At 41.0% G+C, this 18,560-nt stretch overlaps 1 protein-coding gene across 1 annotated transcript in view; it reads left to right on the top strand.

Moving 5' to 3' along the window:
• The first annotated feature begins 9,023 nt into the window (after positions 1-9,023).
• Positions 9,024-18,560, top strand: part of RASGEF1B (RasGEF domain family member 1B) — a 442,258-nt gene continuing 432,721 nt past the window's right edge. The window contains exon 1 of the mRNA XM_073891832.1: positions 9,024-9,045. The gene's annotated coding sequence lies outside the window, so the exon portion shown is untranslated. The remainder of the gene's footprint in view (positions 9,046-18,560) is intronic.

Here is an 18,560-nt window from a genome sequence, read left to right as displayed (position 1 = left end):
TTGAGGGACATGACCTCAGTGTGTAGTGGGGCTTGTAAAGAGCAAGGTGTAGCCTCATGCCAGCGTCAACAAGTGTTTATGGAGTACATGCAAGTAGCCAGGGGCTGTTTAAAGCATAGGAATACAAAAATGTGATCCTGCGCACAGTATGGTGGATATTGTTATTAAGGTGAGAATCCAGTTATTTTAGTTGGGTTACAGGATAGGGACTTAGTATTAGGTGTATTTCTGATGCCCAGTCAGTTATTAGAATTATGGCACACAATATAAGAATTGGATTAACAGCTAGAGTAACTCTATGTATTAAGAGTTTTCCAATTGCCAGTGACAGAAATCCCAACTCAACCTAGCTTGAGCATAAAATTTAATTGATTGCTTTACAAATGAAAAGCTAGTAGTGTACCTGACTTCAGGCATGGTTGGACTCAGACGTTCTAATGATGTTGGAAATCTGTCTCTTGGCAGCTCTTGACTCTGCTTTCCCCTGTATTGGTGTCATCCTTAGACAGTTCTCCATGATGGTAGTGATATAGCCGCTAAGGCTCCTTGGTTTATATTCTATCAACGTAACGCTCCTTCTTCTTCTTTCTTTTCCTCCCCCGCCCCTCTTTTCCTCTCTCTTCCTTAACTGTTTCATCCAAAAAGCCAGTAAGTGGAATTTAGCAAGCTAGGGGTCTTTGCTGGGGGCAGGGGTGGGAAGCTGTGGTGGCACAGAGCAGAGTGTTCGAGCCCATTGGGGGTGAGAAGGGTGTCCACGTGGGAGTGATGAATCCCATGAGGGGTAAGGAGGGCATTCTAGCAGGAGGGTGGGCTTTGCAGGGCATCAAGGGGGCGGTAACCAGAGCATCCAGGGAGAAGGGCTCCTCAATGTATTGGGTCAAAGCCTGTGTGAGGTGAGGAGAATATTCATCCAGTACAGGTTGTTGGAGACCAGGCAGAATGAGGAGAATGCCCACAGTGGAGGGCCTGCCACGGAGCGCAAGTGGGGTGAGGAGGGTGCCCATGAAAGAAGATATCTCAGAACGAGGTGTCAGAGCCTGAAAAAGGTGAGGAGGCTCTTCCTGTGGGGTGGAGGGCTTGGGAAGAGGTGTCCGAGCCCAGATATGGTGTGGAGGGCTTTCACAGGGGAGCCAGGTTCTCAATGTGAGAGATATGTGTTACAGATAGGCAAGGGAGAAAAATAAAAGCAGCCCTGTCAGACTGGATTGGAATTTGACTTTTGCTGTCTTTCTCTATGATAAGTAGGTAGTTATAGATAGACAGATGGAGAAATAAATGTAAATGTGTATGTATATGCAGTAGTGGTGTGTGTGTATGTATATATGTATATATATTTTTATCAGTACCTACCTACCTACCTACCTACCTACCTATGTTTCTAGATACCATTCTTCACTAAAAGAAGCCTGGGGAAATGGATGATTGTGGGCCTGGGGCAGGGAAGGCACAAGATGAGCCTGGAATATTTTGTATATGAAAGCAAGGAAGAGTTAAAGAATGAGAAGGATCTGTCAGAAGGACTCAGGGGCAGTGTAAAGGGCTCCCCCTGGCCACACATGGGACGATGTGAGCTTCAAAATAAACAATGATAATAACAGGTTAATGCCCACTAAATTAAACCAGGGAACCATGAGTTCCAAGTGACACAAACTGAAAGTTGATGACTATGAAGAACGGATATATACATAGTGTCACTGCAAAATACTAATTACAGAGAGAAAGGAATGGGGGGTGATGTCTGCTAACAAAAGACTGAAGTGCTGGTGCTGGAGATGTCCCACAGTCCCTCCAGATCCACTCTCTACTTTCTTCTTCCTGCTCTTCACCGGGAGGCTGATCTCTACAGACCCACACTCCCTTGTGTTCTGGTTTCCACTTGGGTTTGCAATGATCAGTGGCAGCAGGTGATGGGAGGGTGAAGGGCTAAGTTGTCTGGCTCCTTGCTGGCTGGGCTGCAGTCTAGCAGTGGTGGGCTTCAGCACAGCCCTCTCTGATGTCTGCAGCTCTCCCTGATGGTGCAAAACCCTCCCCTGGGCCCTGTGGGGCCAGTGGTGATAATCACTTGCTACTATTGTTAGCCTGGAGTGAGTCCCCATCCCTTACTAGTTTCCCTTAATCCTGTCTACACCTCTGTACAACATCCCTTCGTTAAACCCTCTTCAGGGTGCTCCCTGTTTCCTCCCTGAGCCAGACTGATAACAGGGTTATAGCACTGTTAGCAGAAAGAAGGGCAAAACAGTATTGGGAGATGTCCACAGCAACTGATGCTGACTGGCCACTGCTCCCCGATTAGAACATCCAGTCATCTCCCCCACAGGCAGGATTGGGTCCACAGCTGTCAAATGACCCAGGGTGTGGAAAGGGAATAAAATCAGAGCAGCAGCTCTGTGACCAGAGAGGCATTTCATCCCAGTCTTTTACACAGATACTCCTCTAAAAAGGAAGGACTCCTTACATTTATGTTGGAGAGTCAGATACTTGTCCTCACCTTCAGTCAAGGAGGTGGTAGCCCTACGTTATGAAAGAGTCACAGTTCAGAATGCCCTAGGCCTTTTGAATTAACAGTCTTTGTGATTTCTTCCAAAGACGATAGAATAAAACAACAACCCAGAGGTCAGGGGATTATCTTCTTTCAAGATGCAATCTTGACTGCACCATTATCACTGGACAAATCATAAGTGGCAGACATTCTTATTTCTGGAAACTTCCCATTTCAGCCACTTCTTCTTGTGTTGTTCTGGAAAGCAAGCACAGACAAGGACACGAAGTAGACTTTCCTCATGTCACATCAGCTCGGAGGTGTCCCTTGTTCCAGTCTCTGAACATGGGGTGACACTTCTGAGTACAGCCTGCTAAAAGAGCAGGCAAATACTCCCATGAGTTATTGGGTTGCTAAGCACCCCATTTGCAGAGTGATCCCATTAAATTACCCTGCGGCTCCAATTACAGGAACTCAGACCAGAGTCCATATTTAAGAGTGCTCCCTTGTCAGTTTCATCCTGGGGGCTTAAATTGAATTCTTAATGTCGGTAGAACAAACTAAAACATTTCCTAATTCTGCTAGAGGTAGCAGAGGAATCATATACTGGGGCCCCCTTCCCAATGTGGGCAGGGAAAATAGGTCATATTTGCTAAGAAGGGTCACTTAAATTCCCTTTTGGTTTCCATTAAAGTCCCGCATGCAATGTCCTCAGTCACAGCTGCAAACTTAGATACCAGAGTGCTCATTTTCATAAATAGTCACAGTCACCCCTCACTGTTTTCAACTTTGCAGTAACTTTCTAGAACACACTGTTTTAATTAACACTGACTTATCCAAGTTAAGGTCAGAATTCCAGATAGGCTGGAATAATTTGATTATAGAAGAAGATCCTGGATTTCTTTTATAAAGTTCTTTCCTGCTGTTGCCTCTTTTTTAGTGTAGGATATGTGTGTGTGGGTGGAGGGTAGCCTTATTAGGTAGGCTATTTTCATTTAAGTGTCTTGAAGTTTACAATAAAATACCACGCAGGTGGTCCCCAAGTTAGGCACGCCTAATGTGCCTAACTTGTGAATCTGTTTTGCATTTGTAGTGCCCATTACATAATAACCTTTCCCCAACCCGCCTCACCACAAAACTCCTCTCCTCTCCTTCCCTTCTTGCCATTTGCTGGCTCCAAAGAACAATCCTGGGGTTCTTGGCCACTGATGCCAGCTCAAGTATGACTTAGGTCAATTTCTGATCTACCACCTCTTTTCCATGACATCCCTTCTTCCTCTTGAAGCAATTACTCATGCAATACAGTTTCTGTGATTTTCATTGCTCTGAACTCTGCTAATGCTTTCTCGGGCAATTTTCTCCCATAAATAGTGCAGTGTTTAAGACCATGAATCAGACAGACAAGTTCAGGAGTTGTTTCTACCACATATCAGCCATATGACTTTGCTTTCTATGCCTCAGTCTTCTGACCTATGACACTGAGATAATAATATAATTATACTTATTTCTTAGCCCCATTATGAGTATCTTGTAAAACATAAGCTGGATAGTATGGTGTCACATACTGGGGGACATACAGGGGACATACATACAGGGGACACATTGTAAGTGCTCAAAAACGTGATCTGTTGCTGTGTGTTATTATTTTTATTTTAGTTTCTTCTTTGTTTTTCTTTCTTGCTCTATGCTCTCTTTTCTGATTTTTACTCAGGTGTTTGAGAAAAATAAGTTTTTCCCCCTTTTGATTATCTTCCCCCATTTCTGTGTTTTTCAAGCTGGGGCACAGGCAACAACAAACAATAGTCCCTAGCGAGGGCTGGCCTGGGCAAACTCTACTTTGTTTTTCTGCTACTCTTCACCACTTACTATTCCTGAGTGAGCCCTATTCATAGCTGCTGAAGATCAGAGAAATGCTGGGGCTGCACTTAAATCAAGAAAAGCGAAACAATCTGCTTGGGTGGGGAGGGTGAGGGCATCAGATATATTAGCAGTGAATACCATATCTTAAAATTTCTAACAAGGCTCTTCAGAATTCTGGGATTTCTACCTTAGTCCCCACCCTCTTCAAATTAAATCTGCTTTTGGATTCATACAATGTTCCAAGATACTGTTAATGGGAAAAACAAAATGGTTTCTTAATTGATTTTATTATTTTTCTTATTTGTATAATTGTTACTATTGTGATAGTATATTTTTTATTGAAATTGCATAGCATCTTAGTTATATTCAACATTAAATAGGCCTTTGTGTTGTAGTCTATAAAATTATTTCTATGGGAAAAATGAGTTCTAAGTCCTTAATACCTAACTAATGAAAGAAATTTTTAGAAGGTTACAAGTTTGTAAACGGAGGACTGCCTGTATAGTACAATATGTGTAATGCAGGTGATCTTTTACTAGGCCCAACCACCATTCTGTCTAGATAAGCATTTACCAGGGGAGATGCAAGAACTCATTTAATGTCAAATGAAAATGTTATTTCTCTGGAATTGGATTGGCTTTTATATTAGTCAGGGTTCTCCAGAGAAGTAGAACCAATAGGATATAAACACACACACACACACACACACACACACACACACACACACACACACACAGAGATTGACTTATTAAAGAAATTGGCTCATGCAGTTTTGGAATCCAAAAAATTCCACAATTTGCTATCTGCAAGATGGAAAACCAGGAAAGTTGGTGATAGAGGTCAGTTTGGGTTTGAAGGCCCAAGAACCGGGGGACTACTGGTGGAAGGTCTGAGAACCGTGGCTCCAGTGTCTGAGGACACAAAAAGATGGATATCCCAGCTCACGAAGAGAGAGAGAATTTGTCCTTCCTTCTCCTTTTTGTTTTATTTGGGTGCCCAAAGGATTGGAAGATGCCCCCTCCCCCTCCCACTGGTGAGGGTGGATCTCTTCTCTCAGTCAACTGAATGAAATGCTAATCTCTTCTACAAACACCCACACAGATACACCCAGAAATAATATTTTACCAGCTATCTGGACATCTCCTAGCCCTGTCAAACTGACACGTAAAATTAAACATCACAACTTTTAATCAATCCCCTTTATAAGTGGAAGTCTTGTCCTTTAGCTCAGGTTTACTCTCACGGCTGAGTTGAGTATGAAGGCTATAATCATGGTGGTGTATTACATTGAATATGATATTGAAACCCAGTTTCTAAATTCCTAAAAATATAAACAAACACAGAATCTGTTTGCTCATGTTTTTAAATTGGAGAGGTTGAAGAACTGTTGCAGATTTTGGACTAGTTTGAGTAATTACCAACATTCAGCCTGTTTCCATTATCCTTGCCCACCCACTGTTCAATCAAATTAAGAATTTTAACACCAGGCATTTAAAAGAGAAAGGAAAAAGAGATTCATGCATTTGGATTCTTCAAAGAGAAAATGAGAGAGAATTCCTGCCAGTTTCTGTATTTTCTTACTTCTCATCCCAAGTTACTGCTGTCCTTGGCAGGCAAGTCATCCTTAACTTGTAGATTGTGTACCATGTATCTATTTGAATTCCCTGGGGTGCTCATTAACATGCACAGTCCTGGGGGCCACCCAGACTTTCTGAGTTGGAATTTCTGGAGCTGGGGTTTGGCAAATTGCATGGTTAACAGTCCCCAAAACGGTCTTTATGAACTCTGAAGTTTGAGAACCTCTGATGCAGACATTCTTCCTTAGGAGGTATATGGTTGACAATGAATGTGATGTTAATGACCCCTTTTGAGTCAGGATTTGGTTTTGCTGGACCTCCATTTTTTAGATTCTTGTCATCTTCCTTGTCTTTACATGGTTTGCTCTTTTCATGAGTGTTGTCTGTGTCTTAATCTATTCTTATAAGTACCTCAGTCATATAGGATTAGGGCCCACCCATGAACGTCATTTTTATCTGATTTACCTCTTTAAAGGCCCTGTCTCCAAATACAGTCACATTCTAAGGCACTGAGAGTTGGGACTTCAACCTGTGAATTTGGAGGGAGGCAATTCAGCCCATAATAGTCTAGATGGATTTCAAAACACTATATAAATAAGTGCAAGATGAACACTACCGATTTATGATCAAGTTCCCTCCCCATTCTGGCTCCTGGCCATTGGAAGGAAGCTTATTCCTGATTAGTCTCTATGTCTCCCTCCTCTAAGGCAGCAGGAAGAGGGTAGGGACAATGACAACTTGCTTTTCCTTGGCTCTGTTCCTCCGAAGCTCCATTTCTTTTGACTATAGGAGAGTCTAATTACTATTGACTCAACTGCTTTAATGACTAAGAATGGTGGTTTTTGAAGGAAATATGAAGCCAAAAGTCTCTTCAGAAGTAATTCTAAGATGGCCTTTCCTTCTATTTTTTTTTTTTTTTTAACTGGATGACATCTGCACTGATCGTGCAAGAGCAGTGGTGGCTGAAACTATGGGTGCCTCAGCAGGAATTAAGGCAGTGGCACCAAGCTCTACCTGTAGTCATTATATGACTGCCCCACTGTGCATTTGCACTGAAGGAAAGAAAATGCCAGTTCCCCTTAAAAATGCCCTTCCTGGTAAAAATGATTAGGTTTGCTAAATTTCAACCTTTGAGTATGCCTTTTTTTAGTAATATAGATGACAAAATGGGAGATATGCATAAAAGCACTTTTCCACACAAACTGTGGTAGCTATTTTGAAGAAAAGCAGGATTATAGGATTGAACTGTGAGCCAAATTAGCCTCTTTTTTTCCCCCCATGAAACACCATTTTAACTTCAAAGAACAAGTGATAGATGAACTGTGGTTATTCAGACTCATGTAGCTGGCAGACGTGTTCACAGAAATGAATGAAGTGAGCCTGTCACTTTGTGAAAAGTGACACAGTGTTTGTTGCCCATGATAGGATTCAAGCTTTCAAGTGAAAATTGGAATTTTGGAAAACTTCTATCTGTTACTGTGAACGTGATAGCTTACCAACATTTGAAGATTTTTCTAGTGAGGTTGGTGATTAACAAATGTGATTTTTTTTTTCATATTATATAGTGAAATGTGTCAATATTTGGGAAGCCAGCATAATTCATGGAACCACTATTTGCCAAATGACCAATGCATGATGCTACAAAATCATGTGTGTGTGTGTGGGGGAAGATCTATTGAAAGTGTGAGATAGACCAATACATTTTTATGTAGCAGTTTATGATATGATTTCAGATTCTCATTGCAACTAACATTTAAGAAACTCTAATTGTCAAGTTTTGCCATATTATCAGAGAAGAACATTCACAATTATCTGAAAGGATTATTACAAATGCTTTTTCCCTCTTCAACCACATATCTAAGTGAGGCTGAATTTTCTTTATTTACTTCAACCAAAAATATATCGAAGTAGATTAAATGCGGAAGCAAATATGAGGATCTAGCTGTCTTCTATTTAAACTAAACATTAGAGATTTGCAAAAATATAAAAACATGCCATTTTCTGACTAATTTTTTTGTGTTTAGGGATATATATGAAAAACATAAATATATTTTATGTAACATGGAATGGGTTTGTCATTGCTATTTTAAAATGAATTGATAAATACCTATTTAGAAAAATTTCTCAGTTCCAATTTCTAATACAATGTATACCTATGCATATAATCCAATTAAAAAAGGCTTTTTGGGAGCCCCAGTAATTTTTAAGAGTGTAAAGGGATCCTGAGATCCAGTAGTTTGAGGATACCGAATTAGGCATTTTTCTAGCTATGTTGTGGTAATCGGTTTAGGGTTAACTTTGATTCATGGTACACTTGGAGCCAAATATATTCACTATCTGAATGCTAAACATAGTTTGACTTTTGCTTTTTTCTCATTGGGAGAAAAATCATGTTGGTATTCTATACCAAACTATGCTCATGCATAGAGTAATGCCTGTTTTACCTTTCCTAATTCCAAATAAGGTTCGATAATCATGAACAAACTGGAAAACAAAAAGCCTTCTATAAAAACTAATGTTTTTGAGAGCTTTGTTTCAGTCTAATGAAGATGTATTGAAATTAGCAGAGATTAAATTCTGCCTTATAGAAATGCAGTGGGAAATCTTGCCATAAACGTGCTTTTTTCCTCATTCTGCTCCTATTTTGTCTTTTTCCATTTTACAGAGCCTTTGTTTCCCTCCTTCTCATCTTTCTTTCAGATCTTTTCTTTTATTCATTTCTCCCCCTTTTCCCTCTGTCTTATTATAGCTGGAGGTAATTCCTCCCGTGCTGCAGTGTGTGGTTTCTGCGGTGTCCTCTAAGAAAGCTGCTGAATCAGTAACTATGAGCAAGGCATTGACAAAGTGTAGGTGCGTCTTTATGTTCACAGCTCTAGGACTTCAGCAGTCTTCTGTTCCATATGTAAAATTCAACACTGGAGTCTACGCTGTGCTTCCATTCTTAGATTTCTGGAGGCTGTGAGGGAAAGCTAGGGAAAAGGGTTTTAACTTAAGACTTCCGCCTTCTAGAAGAGATGACTTCAAAATAGGTCCTACTATATACTGTGTTCTTCATAGATTTCTTTCTCATTTTTCCTCTAGTCCAAAAGTCACTCCCGAGTTGGCCTGAAATCAAGCACGAAGCAAAAGGTATGTTTTCTTCCCCTCTACATTGTTCCTTTAAAATATCATTATTTTGGCAGATGCTTTTATTTTTTTCAAAGAGAAGGACTTGTTTTGGGAAGGTAAGGATACTCCCAGAAATAAGGCATTTTGGGATTTTCATTTATTTTGCTTCTACAATAGCAAAACTGAAATGGGAGAAGAAATCCTTGAAATGAAATGGAACGAGAGAGATTCTGGAAACCCAGTGACAGAAGCTGAGAATTTCCCAGGGCTTACGAGCAATTCTGAAAGCAAGGTCAGAAGATAATGCACCAGATTCAGTTCTCTTATTTTTTAAGCCCTTCACAGTAAAAGAATTTGTTTCTATCTCAGTTCCTGTGTTTACTAAACTTCATTCTCTCAGGATCTGCTATGGAGAATGACCCTCACCTATGAGCCGTGGTGAATTGGCTAAAACATGAGCTCTGAGTTAGAAAGAATTGGTTTCAATTCCTGGTTCTGTTACTTTACTAGCTATGTGACCTTGGACATATTTGTATCAAGAAGATGATTGTACCTACTAGAGTAGTATATTTTAAGGATAAAATGGGATGAGAACATTTGTGACAACACTTATATCCTAACGCCTAGCACAAAGTAGGCACTTCATTTTTAAAATCCTATATTATTTCATTGGTCCTTTAGATACACAAAACAATAGAAAATTTGAAATTCCAAAATCTTAATCCCCAGGTAGACATAGACACATACACACACATTTACATATATTTAAATTATGTTAATTCCTGGTGACACATAGGACAGTGATATAAATAGATTTATTAGAATTTGGAGAAGCTCCTGTTAAAAAATTCTTCTTCTTTTCTTTTTTTTAAAGATTTAATTTATTTATTTGACAGAGACACAGCAAGAGAGGAAACACAAGCAGGGGGTGTGGGAGAGGGAGAAGCGGGCTTCCTGCCAGCAGGGAGCCCGTGTGGGGCTCGATCCCAGGACCCTGGGACTATGACCTGAGCTGAAGGCAGACGCTTAACGACTGAGCCACCCAGGCGCCCCCAAAAATGATTAATGTCGATGTTTGAGCCTGTTGGAGTACTTGCCTAACCTTTTAGGATAATGGACATATTAACTAGGAATACCTTTCTTGATGTCAATTGTTAGAGAAAAAAACACTTCAAGAATGCAAAGCATCTAAGAGGTGCTTAAGGAGATTAAAAGAGGTAACATCTGTGAAAGCTCTAAGCCCGGTGCCTAAGAACATAGGAGCTATTTTTATTAGCGGAACATCATATTGTTTGGGAAGAAGATGGGCAGACACGCGTTCCATCCCCGCTTCAAACTTAGCAGCTCATAACAGCGAACACCTGTAGAGCAAACACTGCCCCAGGAACAGTTATGAGCACTTATTTATTTATTTTGTTTTAAAGATTTTATTTATTTACTTGACACAGAGAGAGAGAGAGAGGGAGAGAGCAAGCACAAGCAGGGGGAGCAGCAGAGGGAGAGGGAGAAGCAGGCTCTCCACTGAGCAGGGAGCCCGATGTGGGGCTCGATTCCAGGACCCCGGGATCATGACCTGAGCCGAAGGCAGACGCTTAACCGACTGAGCCATCCAGGCACCTCTATGACGCTTATTTAATCCTCTCTATAGCCCTCTGACATAGGTGTGCTTTTGTCCCCAGGGTCTGTCGGCAGAATGAAATTACACCAATAATTTGAACAGAGGCAATTTAATATGAAGAACTGTTAACTGGTTGTAAAGTTAACTAGGTAAGGGAAAGAGTCAGAAGCATGTGGGTGGGCGTAGCAATTACCAGGAAGCAGGTCTCACCCCCAGGGCTGAGAGTCGAGGGAAAGAGATGGGGTTATGAAAACTTCTTAGATACTTGGAGGAAGGGCCCCACAGCGTTGAAATTCAGACCTCTGAAGAAACGGTGCTGGCCAGCATGCTGTGAGGCAGATTCTGCATGTGCCTGCGATGCACAGCCTGGATTCGGGGGCTCTGCAGGAAGGAGGGAAGGGTGGTGCTGCTGAGCTGAGGCCCAGAGGAAGCACGCCTGGAGGAACAAGTTCCTTCTTGTTCCCCCGGCTCTGCAACCCCTCTGGTGCTTGCCACTGGCACAACTAACCAGAAACCAGCTGACTACGCAGGAATGGGTCTCTCAGAGTCCCAGGCCTAGATCACAGAGCAGGTGACAGAAAGATGGGTTTGGAGATGAGAGATAATAATTTAGCAAGTGGCACAATTCTTAGCTCCCTTTGTAGATGAGGAAACTGAGACACAGATGTGTTAAGCTCTGTTTGCCCAGTCCTATGGTCTGACTCTTTGTGCCGCCCTCAAATTCAAATCCTCACTCTTAACAGGTGATGGTATTAGGAGGTGGGACCTTTGGGAGGTTCTTGGGTCATGAGGGCAGAGCCCTCCTGAATAGGATTAATGCTTTTATAGAAGAGGAAGCCCCACGGAGCTTCCTTAGTCCGTTCCATCGTGGAAGGACAGTGAGATGTGTACAACCCCCACCTGACCATGTGGGCACCCTGATGTCAGGCTTCTGGCCTCCAGAACTGTGAGAAATAAATTCTGTTGTTCATAAGCTACTCGGTCTGTTGTTTTTGTTATAGCTACCTGAATGTGCCAAGACACCCGTCTAGGGTGAGGCAGAGTCAGAAATGAAACCCAGCCAACCTGGCTCCAAAATTTGTGCTCCTAACCTCTTGAACAAGTGACCAGACAGAGGGACTGAGTGGGAGAAGCTGGGAGGCAGCAGCACTGGAAAGTTCCTGGGCCCCTGGCGGGAGGTCATAAGATGCTTGTGTGCAGGGATGTGAGAGTTAAGGGCTCCAGGCCGGGTGCTCTCATGCTCTATGGGCCCTTTTGCTCTTGCATGGTCGATAGATTGGGAGACAGGACCTGGAACAGGCAGGGCCTTAGAGCCTTAGAAATCGCTAACCGAGAAAGGATCAGGAACCTCTCCTGTATAAATCAGGCTGTTTTTATGCTTTATTTCCTCTCTGTGTTTACATTCTGTTTTCTTAAAAGTGCCAAGTATCCTGGTATCCCTAAAGAATTGAGGGAACGTTCAGCTTTATATATGAGTTTTGGTCAGAACTTTAAGGGGAAGCTGACCTGGAGGCTAGCATGGTAGCTGTTCATTTGGCACATGAATATTCTATTGCCCCAGTGTAGAATTTCAGTGAGCGAGTCTGAAATAAATAGAAGGCTCTTTTGTCCCCTTTCCACAAAACTTACCTTCTACTCCCCAAGTATCTTTTCAAGATTAATAACCATATTGGTAGTAAAAATAGCATACAATCAATGTTCTGGTTGCTTTGCAAACATTCAGTGGTTGCACTGTTTTCATTTGATTTTATTTATTTCTTTATTTTTAAATATTTTATTAATTTATTTGACAGAGAGATAGCGAGAGCAGGAACACAAGCAGGGGGAGTGGGTGACGGAGAAGCAGGCTTCCCGCCGAGCAGGTAGCCCGATGCGGGGCTCGATCCCAGGACCCTGGGATCATGACCTGAGCCAAAGGCAGACACTTAACAAGTGAGCCACCCAGGTGCCCCTTCATTCGATTTTAATCAGAAAGAAAATTGAACTGCCAAAGCCTACAGTTAACGGAGTGTTTTAAGTATTCTGTCTCCTGCCCAAACATTTCTCTGGTGTTCAGAGATCTTAAGTTTACTATGTATATCCTTTCTTCTATTAAAACCATCTTTTCAGATCTGATAAATAAATTCACAGTTACACTTGAATTATATGGCTTAAAGTCTAATCTCTCCTGAGTGTTTGCATTTTAATAGGTGACAGAGCTAATGAAATGGAGTTGAAGGGGTGGAATTTCTGGCATTAGCAAGCAGGGAACAATTTTGGGTTGGTAGAAAGATCTTATCCTTTCTCCTAAAATGACATTGTTTACCTGTAAGATCGATTCTGGAGGAAATATTAATGATTAGATGACCTAGGGTCACGAATGTATCTAGTGGGTAGGGAGTCAGTGCTCCAATTTGGAGCACCGAGTTTGGCATTTTGCTACTCAGCCCATGATCATCTCCTTCCTCCCACTCCATTCCCTGCCAACTTCCTTATTAATGAGTGTAATATCCCTTTTTCCCATGCAACTATAAGCTCTCCTCCAAACAAAAATTGTGTTTGTTAATATTTGTGCCTTTCCTCTACCCCCTTCTTTGTGGCACCTAATTTCTGAGAGCTTCCTAAATGTTGATAAGTGTGTTGAAAAACAGCCCATACTCTAAACCCTGTTATGGACAATAATAGAGCCCAGTATTAGTCTCAGGTCCCTGGAGAAGTAGCTTATAGTTTTTCCTGCTAAAGACTAAAAAAGGCTCTTGCACATTTCCTGTGGTATTATTTTCATTTTCTAATGCTACCATTAGTCTCCATCAGCAGTGTTCTTTTGCCCTTCTGCACCCTCCATTCAATTCCTGCCCCCCACGCACAGCCTCTTCCACTATCAGCATTCTGCCCCAGACTGGTACATCTGTTACATTGATGAACCTACGCTGATGCTTCATTATCACCTGAAGTCCATAGTTTACATTAGGGTTCACTCTTGGTGTTGTCCATTCTGTGGGTTTCAAACAGTGTATGACATGTATCTGCCAGTATAGTATTATACCCAATAGTTTCACTGTCCTAGAAGTCCTCTGTGCTTCCCCTGTTCTAGTCTCTGCTCCCAACCGCTGGCAGCTACTAACCTTTTCAGTCTCCACTGTTTTGCACTGTCCAGAATGTCCCATTGTTGGAATCATACAATATGTAGCCTTTTCAGACTGGCTTCTTTCACTTTGTAACATGCATTTAATGTTTTTCCAAGTCTTTTCATGTCCTGATAGCTTATTTGATTTTAGTGCTGAACAGCAGTAGTCCATTGTCTGGATGTACCGCAGTTTATCCATTCACCTACTGAAGGACACTTGGTTGCTTCCAAGGTTTGGCAATTAATGAATAAAGCTGCTGCGAACATTCATGTGCGGGTTTTTGCATGAACAAATGTCTTCCATTCATTTGGATAAATACCAAGGAGTGTGATTGCTGGATCAATTTTTCTTTTTTCTTTTCTTCCTCCCAAATGACTCACAGCTTTTGCTTGCTTGTCTTCAAATTTCTACATCAATTTGTGTGTTTTCTCAAGTGTCTTTCTTGTTCTTGGCTGTGTATTTCCTGCATGGAGCCTCGTGAGTCCCTGAGAATGATCTATGCCCCACTTGGAAGAATGTAAGGAAAGAGACACACTATGTAACAATAGTACAAAAAAGTTTTTAATGGAACAGCTACATTTGGGCAAGTTAAGAAGTAAAAACCAGAAGATGAGCACCTACGAGTTAAAATTCTGTCTGCTCATGTGTTTCCGCTGGCATCAGAGAGAGTCATTTGGGCCCTTTACATAGCTGTGAGGATCTGAATAGTGAATCTAGCTTAAGGGAAATTAAAAGTCGCCACTTTCTAGTAGTGGCAATTCCCCTTGAAGGTCCTGGCAGGAGATGGTAAGGAAATCAGACTCCTTGAAGTGGAGTCCATATTATCTCATCTGTGTTGTCTTTTCCTAGCCTATGAAAGATGCCCAATGGCTTTCTGGAAGATGCAGCCCAAATGAAAAATGACAAAACAAGCAAGATGAATTTAAAAGAGATGGAGATCATCTCTATGGAGTACAACAATAGGGATTCTAAGAGAGCCTACTATTTTTTTCCAGAAAAACAAAAACAAAAGTAAAAGACACCTGAATTAGCATTTCTATGTTTTGGTTTTTAAAAATAGCTATTTTACTTTTCTAGAAAGAGGGAAGTTTTTCAGACAAATATTGTTCAAAGGATCAATGGCTGTGAATCACACACACTGACAGTAACTTTTACAGTTATCTCATTTCTGAATTGTATCCTTAAAAGACCCGGAAGGACAAACTGGGCATTTCAGCAATGTAGGTCAAATTCTATTGCCATGAGCCCCAGGGGACTGTCTGTCCAGTGCTTTTTTCCCCCTCTTCAATATTACACAAGTTATATTGAATAGTATTTGGAAAATAGGAGCCTTAGGCTGTGGCTCTGAAAGTGTGTCATGGACTTTTAATGTGATGGCATTTATTAAATGGGTATTAGAGTCATTTCACTTTTCATCTTATTCCTTCCCCACCCCCCCTTGCCTTGGTTGAGAGCAATCTAAGTCTAAGCAAAGTTTGTAGTCCCTCCATATCTCAGTCCCCTGTGACTCAGGCCAAAGGTCTCCTTCATTCCTGTCTTCTCTCCCTTAATTTTCCAGTACCCTGAGACATTCCAAAGATAGAATGCATGCTCAGACTTGCTAAAGATACAGCCTAGTATCTCTAACTCAAAAGAGTTGGCTTCAGGGGTGGTTTAGGCCTATAATTTTAAGCATTCATTTAATCAAAGAACAAATGTATTTGTATAAATGCTATGGGAGATGAGGCCTGAGCTGGATTGCTCAAAGCCTCTGCCATATATTTGTGGAGCAAATGAGAAATAATAATGCCTCCAAGTACAGCTCTCCTTGTTAAATGTTAAATATGGTCACTGCCCAATTCCTCTGTGGTTCTCTGAATTTCAGTAGGTCTCTTCAAGCTGGTCCTCTAATGGGCTTTTCTAGCCTGAATTCAACCCAGTGTTTAAGGATGATAGTCTCTCTACAAGGGAGTACCAATGAGCTTAAACCTGGAAGCAGGAGGAGACTACATGGGGGTTATACTGGGAAATGTCACAAAGGGTCCATAAAGCAATCCAAATGCAATGCAATTTCTTCTCTTAATTGAAGGGAATATGACCTCTGAAATATTCATGACATTTCATCTCAGAATTGGTCTGGATACCCTTGTGTCCAGACTGTTCTGAAGTAAAAACTTTGATTTTGTATCCACAGCTTTCTCTAAGTGGTCTTTTATTTTAGATTAACTAAAACAAAGAAGGTATTTTGATTTGTATAAACTTAAAATCTTCCATGGTCCAGAAATGCTCTAGATAGGATTTCAGAAGGAAAAAATGAAGATGTATTTCTTTTTCCTCTTTTCTTATAACAAAGACAATTCTCTGTGTGGAGATTGGGTATTCACAGTTCAGTATGTTTTGTTTTGTCCATTTAAGTGATTTTTTTAATTTGAGCATTGTTAGCACACAATGTTACATTAGTTTCAGGTGTACAACTTAGTGATTTGACAAGTTTATACATTACGCTATGTTCACCACAAGTATAGCTACCATCTGTACCATTACATCGCTATTACAATGTTATTTACTGTATTCCTTATACTCTGCTTTTTATTCCTGTGACTTATTCATTCCAAAACTGGACTCCTGTACCTCCCACTCCCCTTCACCCATTTTTCTCAACCCTCTACCCACCTCACCTCTGGAAACCATCAGTTTTTTTCTCTCTATTTATAGCTCTGATTCTGCTTTTTGTTTGCTTATTCATTTTTTTAAGATTCCATTTGTGAGTGGAATCATATGGTATTTGTCTTTCTCGATCTGACTTATTTCACTTAGCATTATACCCTCTAGGTCCATCATGTTTTGTCTGGGAAACTCTCTCCTTCAAATCTGAATGATAACCTTGCTGAGTATGGTTGTAGGTTTTTCCCTTTCAGCTCTTTGAATATATCATGCCACTCTCTTCTGGCTTGCAAAATTTCTGCTAAATAGTCAGCTAGGAGCCTTATAGGTTTTCCCTTCTAGGTAACTTTTTGTCTTTTGCTGCTTTTAAGATTCTCCCTTTATCTTAATCTTTGACATTTTAATTCTTATGTGCTGTGGTGTACCACCTTGGGTTTATCCTGTTTGGAACTCTGTGCTTCTTGGACTTGGACGTCTATTTTCCTTCCTAGGTTAGGGAAGTTTTCAGTTATTTTTTCTTCAAATAAATTTCCTACACATCTCTCTCTCTTCTTCTTATTCTGGGACCCCTATAATGCAAATGTTTGTTTGCTTGATGTTGTTCAAGAGATCTCTTAATCTAGACTCATTTTAAAAAATTCTTTTCTCTTTGCTGTTCAGCTTGTGTGCTTTCCATTACCCTGTCTTCCAGATCACTGATATGTTCTTCTGCATCCTCCAATCTACTGTTGATTCCCTCTAGTGTTGTTTTTTAATTTCAGTTCTTGTATTCTTCAACTCTGATTCTTTTTTTTAGATATTTTCTATCTCTTTATTGATGTTCTCACTGAGTTCTTTCATTCTTTTCTCCAACCCAGTGAGTATCTTTATGATCATTACTTTAAATTCTTTATCAGGCATATGGCTTATCTCTGTTTCATTTCATTCTTTTACTGAGGTTTTCTTTTTTCTTTTGGTTCATAGTCTTCTGATCTCCTCATTTTGCTTGATTTTCTGTGTTTGTTTCTTTGGATTAGGCAAAACTGCTACTTCTCCTCAAGTTGAAGGAATGGTCTCACATATGGTGACCCCTATGCAGACTGTGGTTGCTTGGTGACTTGCTGGCTGGCTGGAGCTTGGCTATATTTGCTAGTTACTTTTTTAAACCATGACTTTTTACAGGGAGAATAAAGAAAAAAATAATGAAAGTAAAAAGATAATAAAAGAAGAAAAAAGAACAAGAAAGAAAAGAACAAAACCAAAAAGAAAAAAAATTAAAAATTAAAAAAATAAATTAAAAAGTAAAAAAAAAAAAAATCCCATAAAACCATGGCTTGTTTCTGTGCCCCAGGACCACAGGATGGCTGGTGGGCCTTGTGCTTGCTGAGGTTGCAAACTTTCTGTGACAATTTGACCCACAAGTTATAGCCTCAGGACCCTGCAATGATGGCATCTGAATGCCCCCCTTATGACGGCCAGACCCTGTCCAGTCTGGGCTTTTGAGGTAGAGGTGGAGAGAGTGTTCCTGCAGTTCCTTGGCCCTTTTAAACTGTGGCTTTTTTCTGTGCCTCAGCACATCTAGGGCTGGGTGGGCTTGTGAATAAAATTGCAAACTAACTGAGAGGACTAGACTCCCCTGTTATGGTGTCTGGACCCTGCTCCAGTCTAGGCTTTTTTTTTTTTTTAAAATATTTTTTTTATTTATTTTTTTATTAGAGAGAGAGAGAGAGAGAGACCATGTGTATGAGAGTTGGGAGGGAGGCAGAGGGATAGAGAGGGAGAGAGAGGACGAGAGAGAGAGAGAGAGAGAGAGAGAGAGAGAGAGAAAGAGAGAAGCAGACTTCCTGCTGAGTGCAGAGCCTGAAGCAGGGCTTGATCCCATGACCCTGAGATCATGACCTGAGGTGAAATTGAGAGTCAGATGCCTAACCGACTGAGCCACCCAGGCACTCCCTTTGGTCTAGGCTTTTAAATCAGGGTGGGACTATAAACCATGTCATTCTCCCTCTGACCTAGAGAGCTTTCCTGCATCTCCTCCATTTCTTGGCAGAGTTTGTGTTGTCTCTTTTGTGTGCTAGTTGCTATTTTAAATCATGGGTTTTTTTTCTGTGCCCAAGGACAGAGGGATCTATGCTTGGTCCCTCAATACTATCTCCCCCACTGCTGTTGGTAGCATTGGGGGTGGGGGG

This window comes from Callorhinus ursinus, unplaced genomic scaffold (assembly GCF_003265705.2).
Source record: "Callorhinus ursinus isolate GAN/ISIS: 27379988/994484 unplaced genomic scaffold, GSC_fseal_2.0 scaffold4, whole genome shotgun sequence".
Lineage (NCBI taxonomy): Eukaryota > Metazoa > Chordata > Mammalia > Carnivora > Otariidae > Callorhinus > Callorhinus ursinus.
This window is presented reverse-complemented; position numbering and strand designations above follow the sequence as displayed.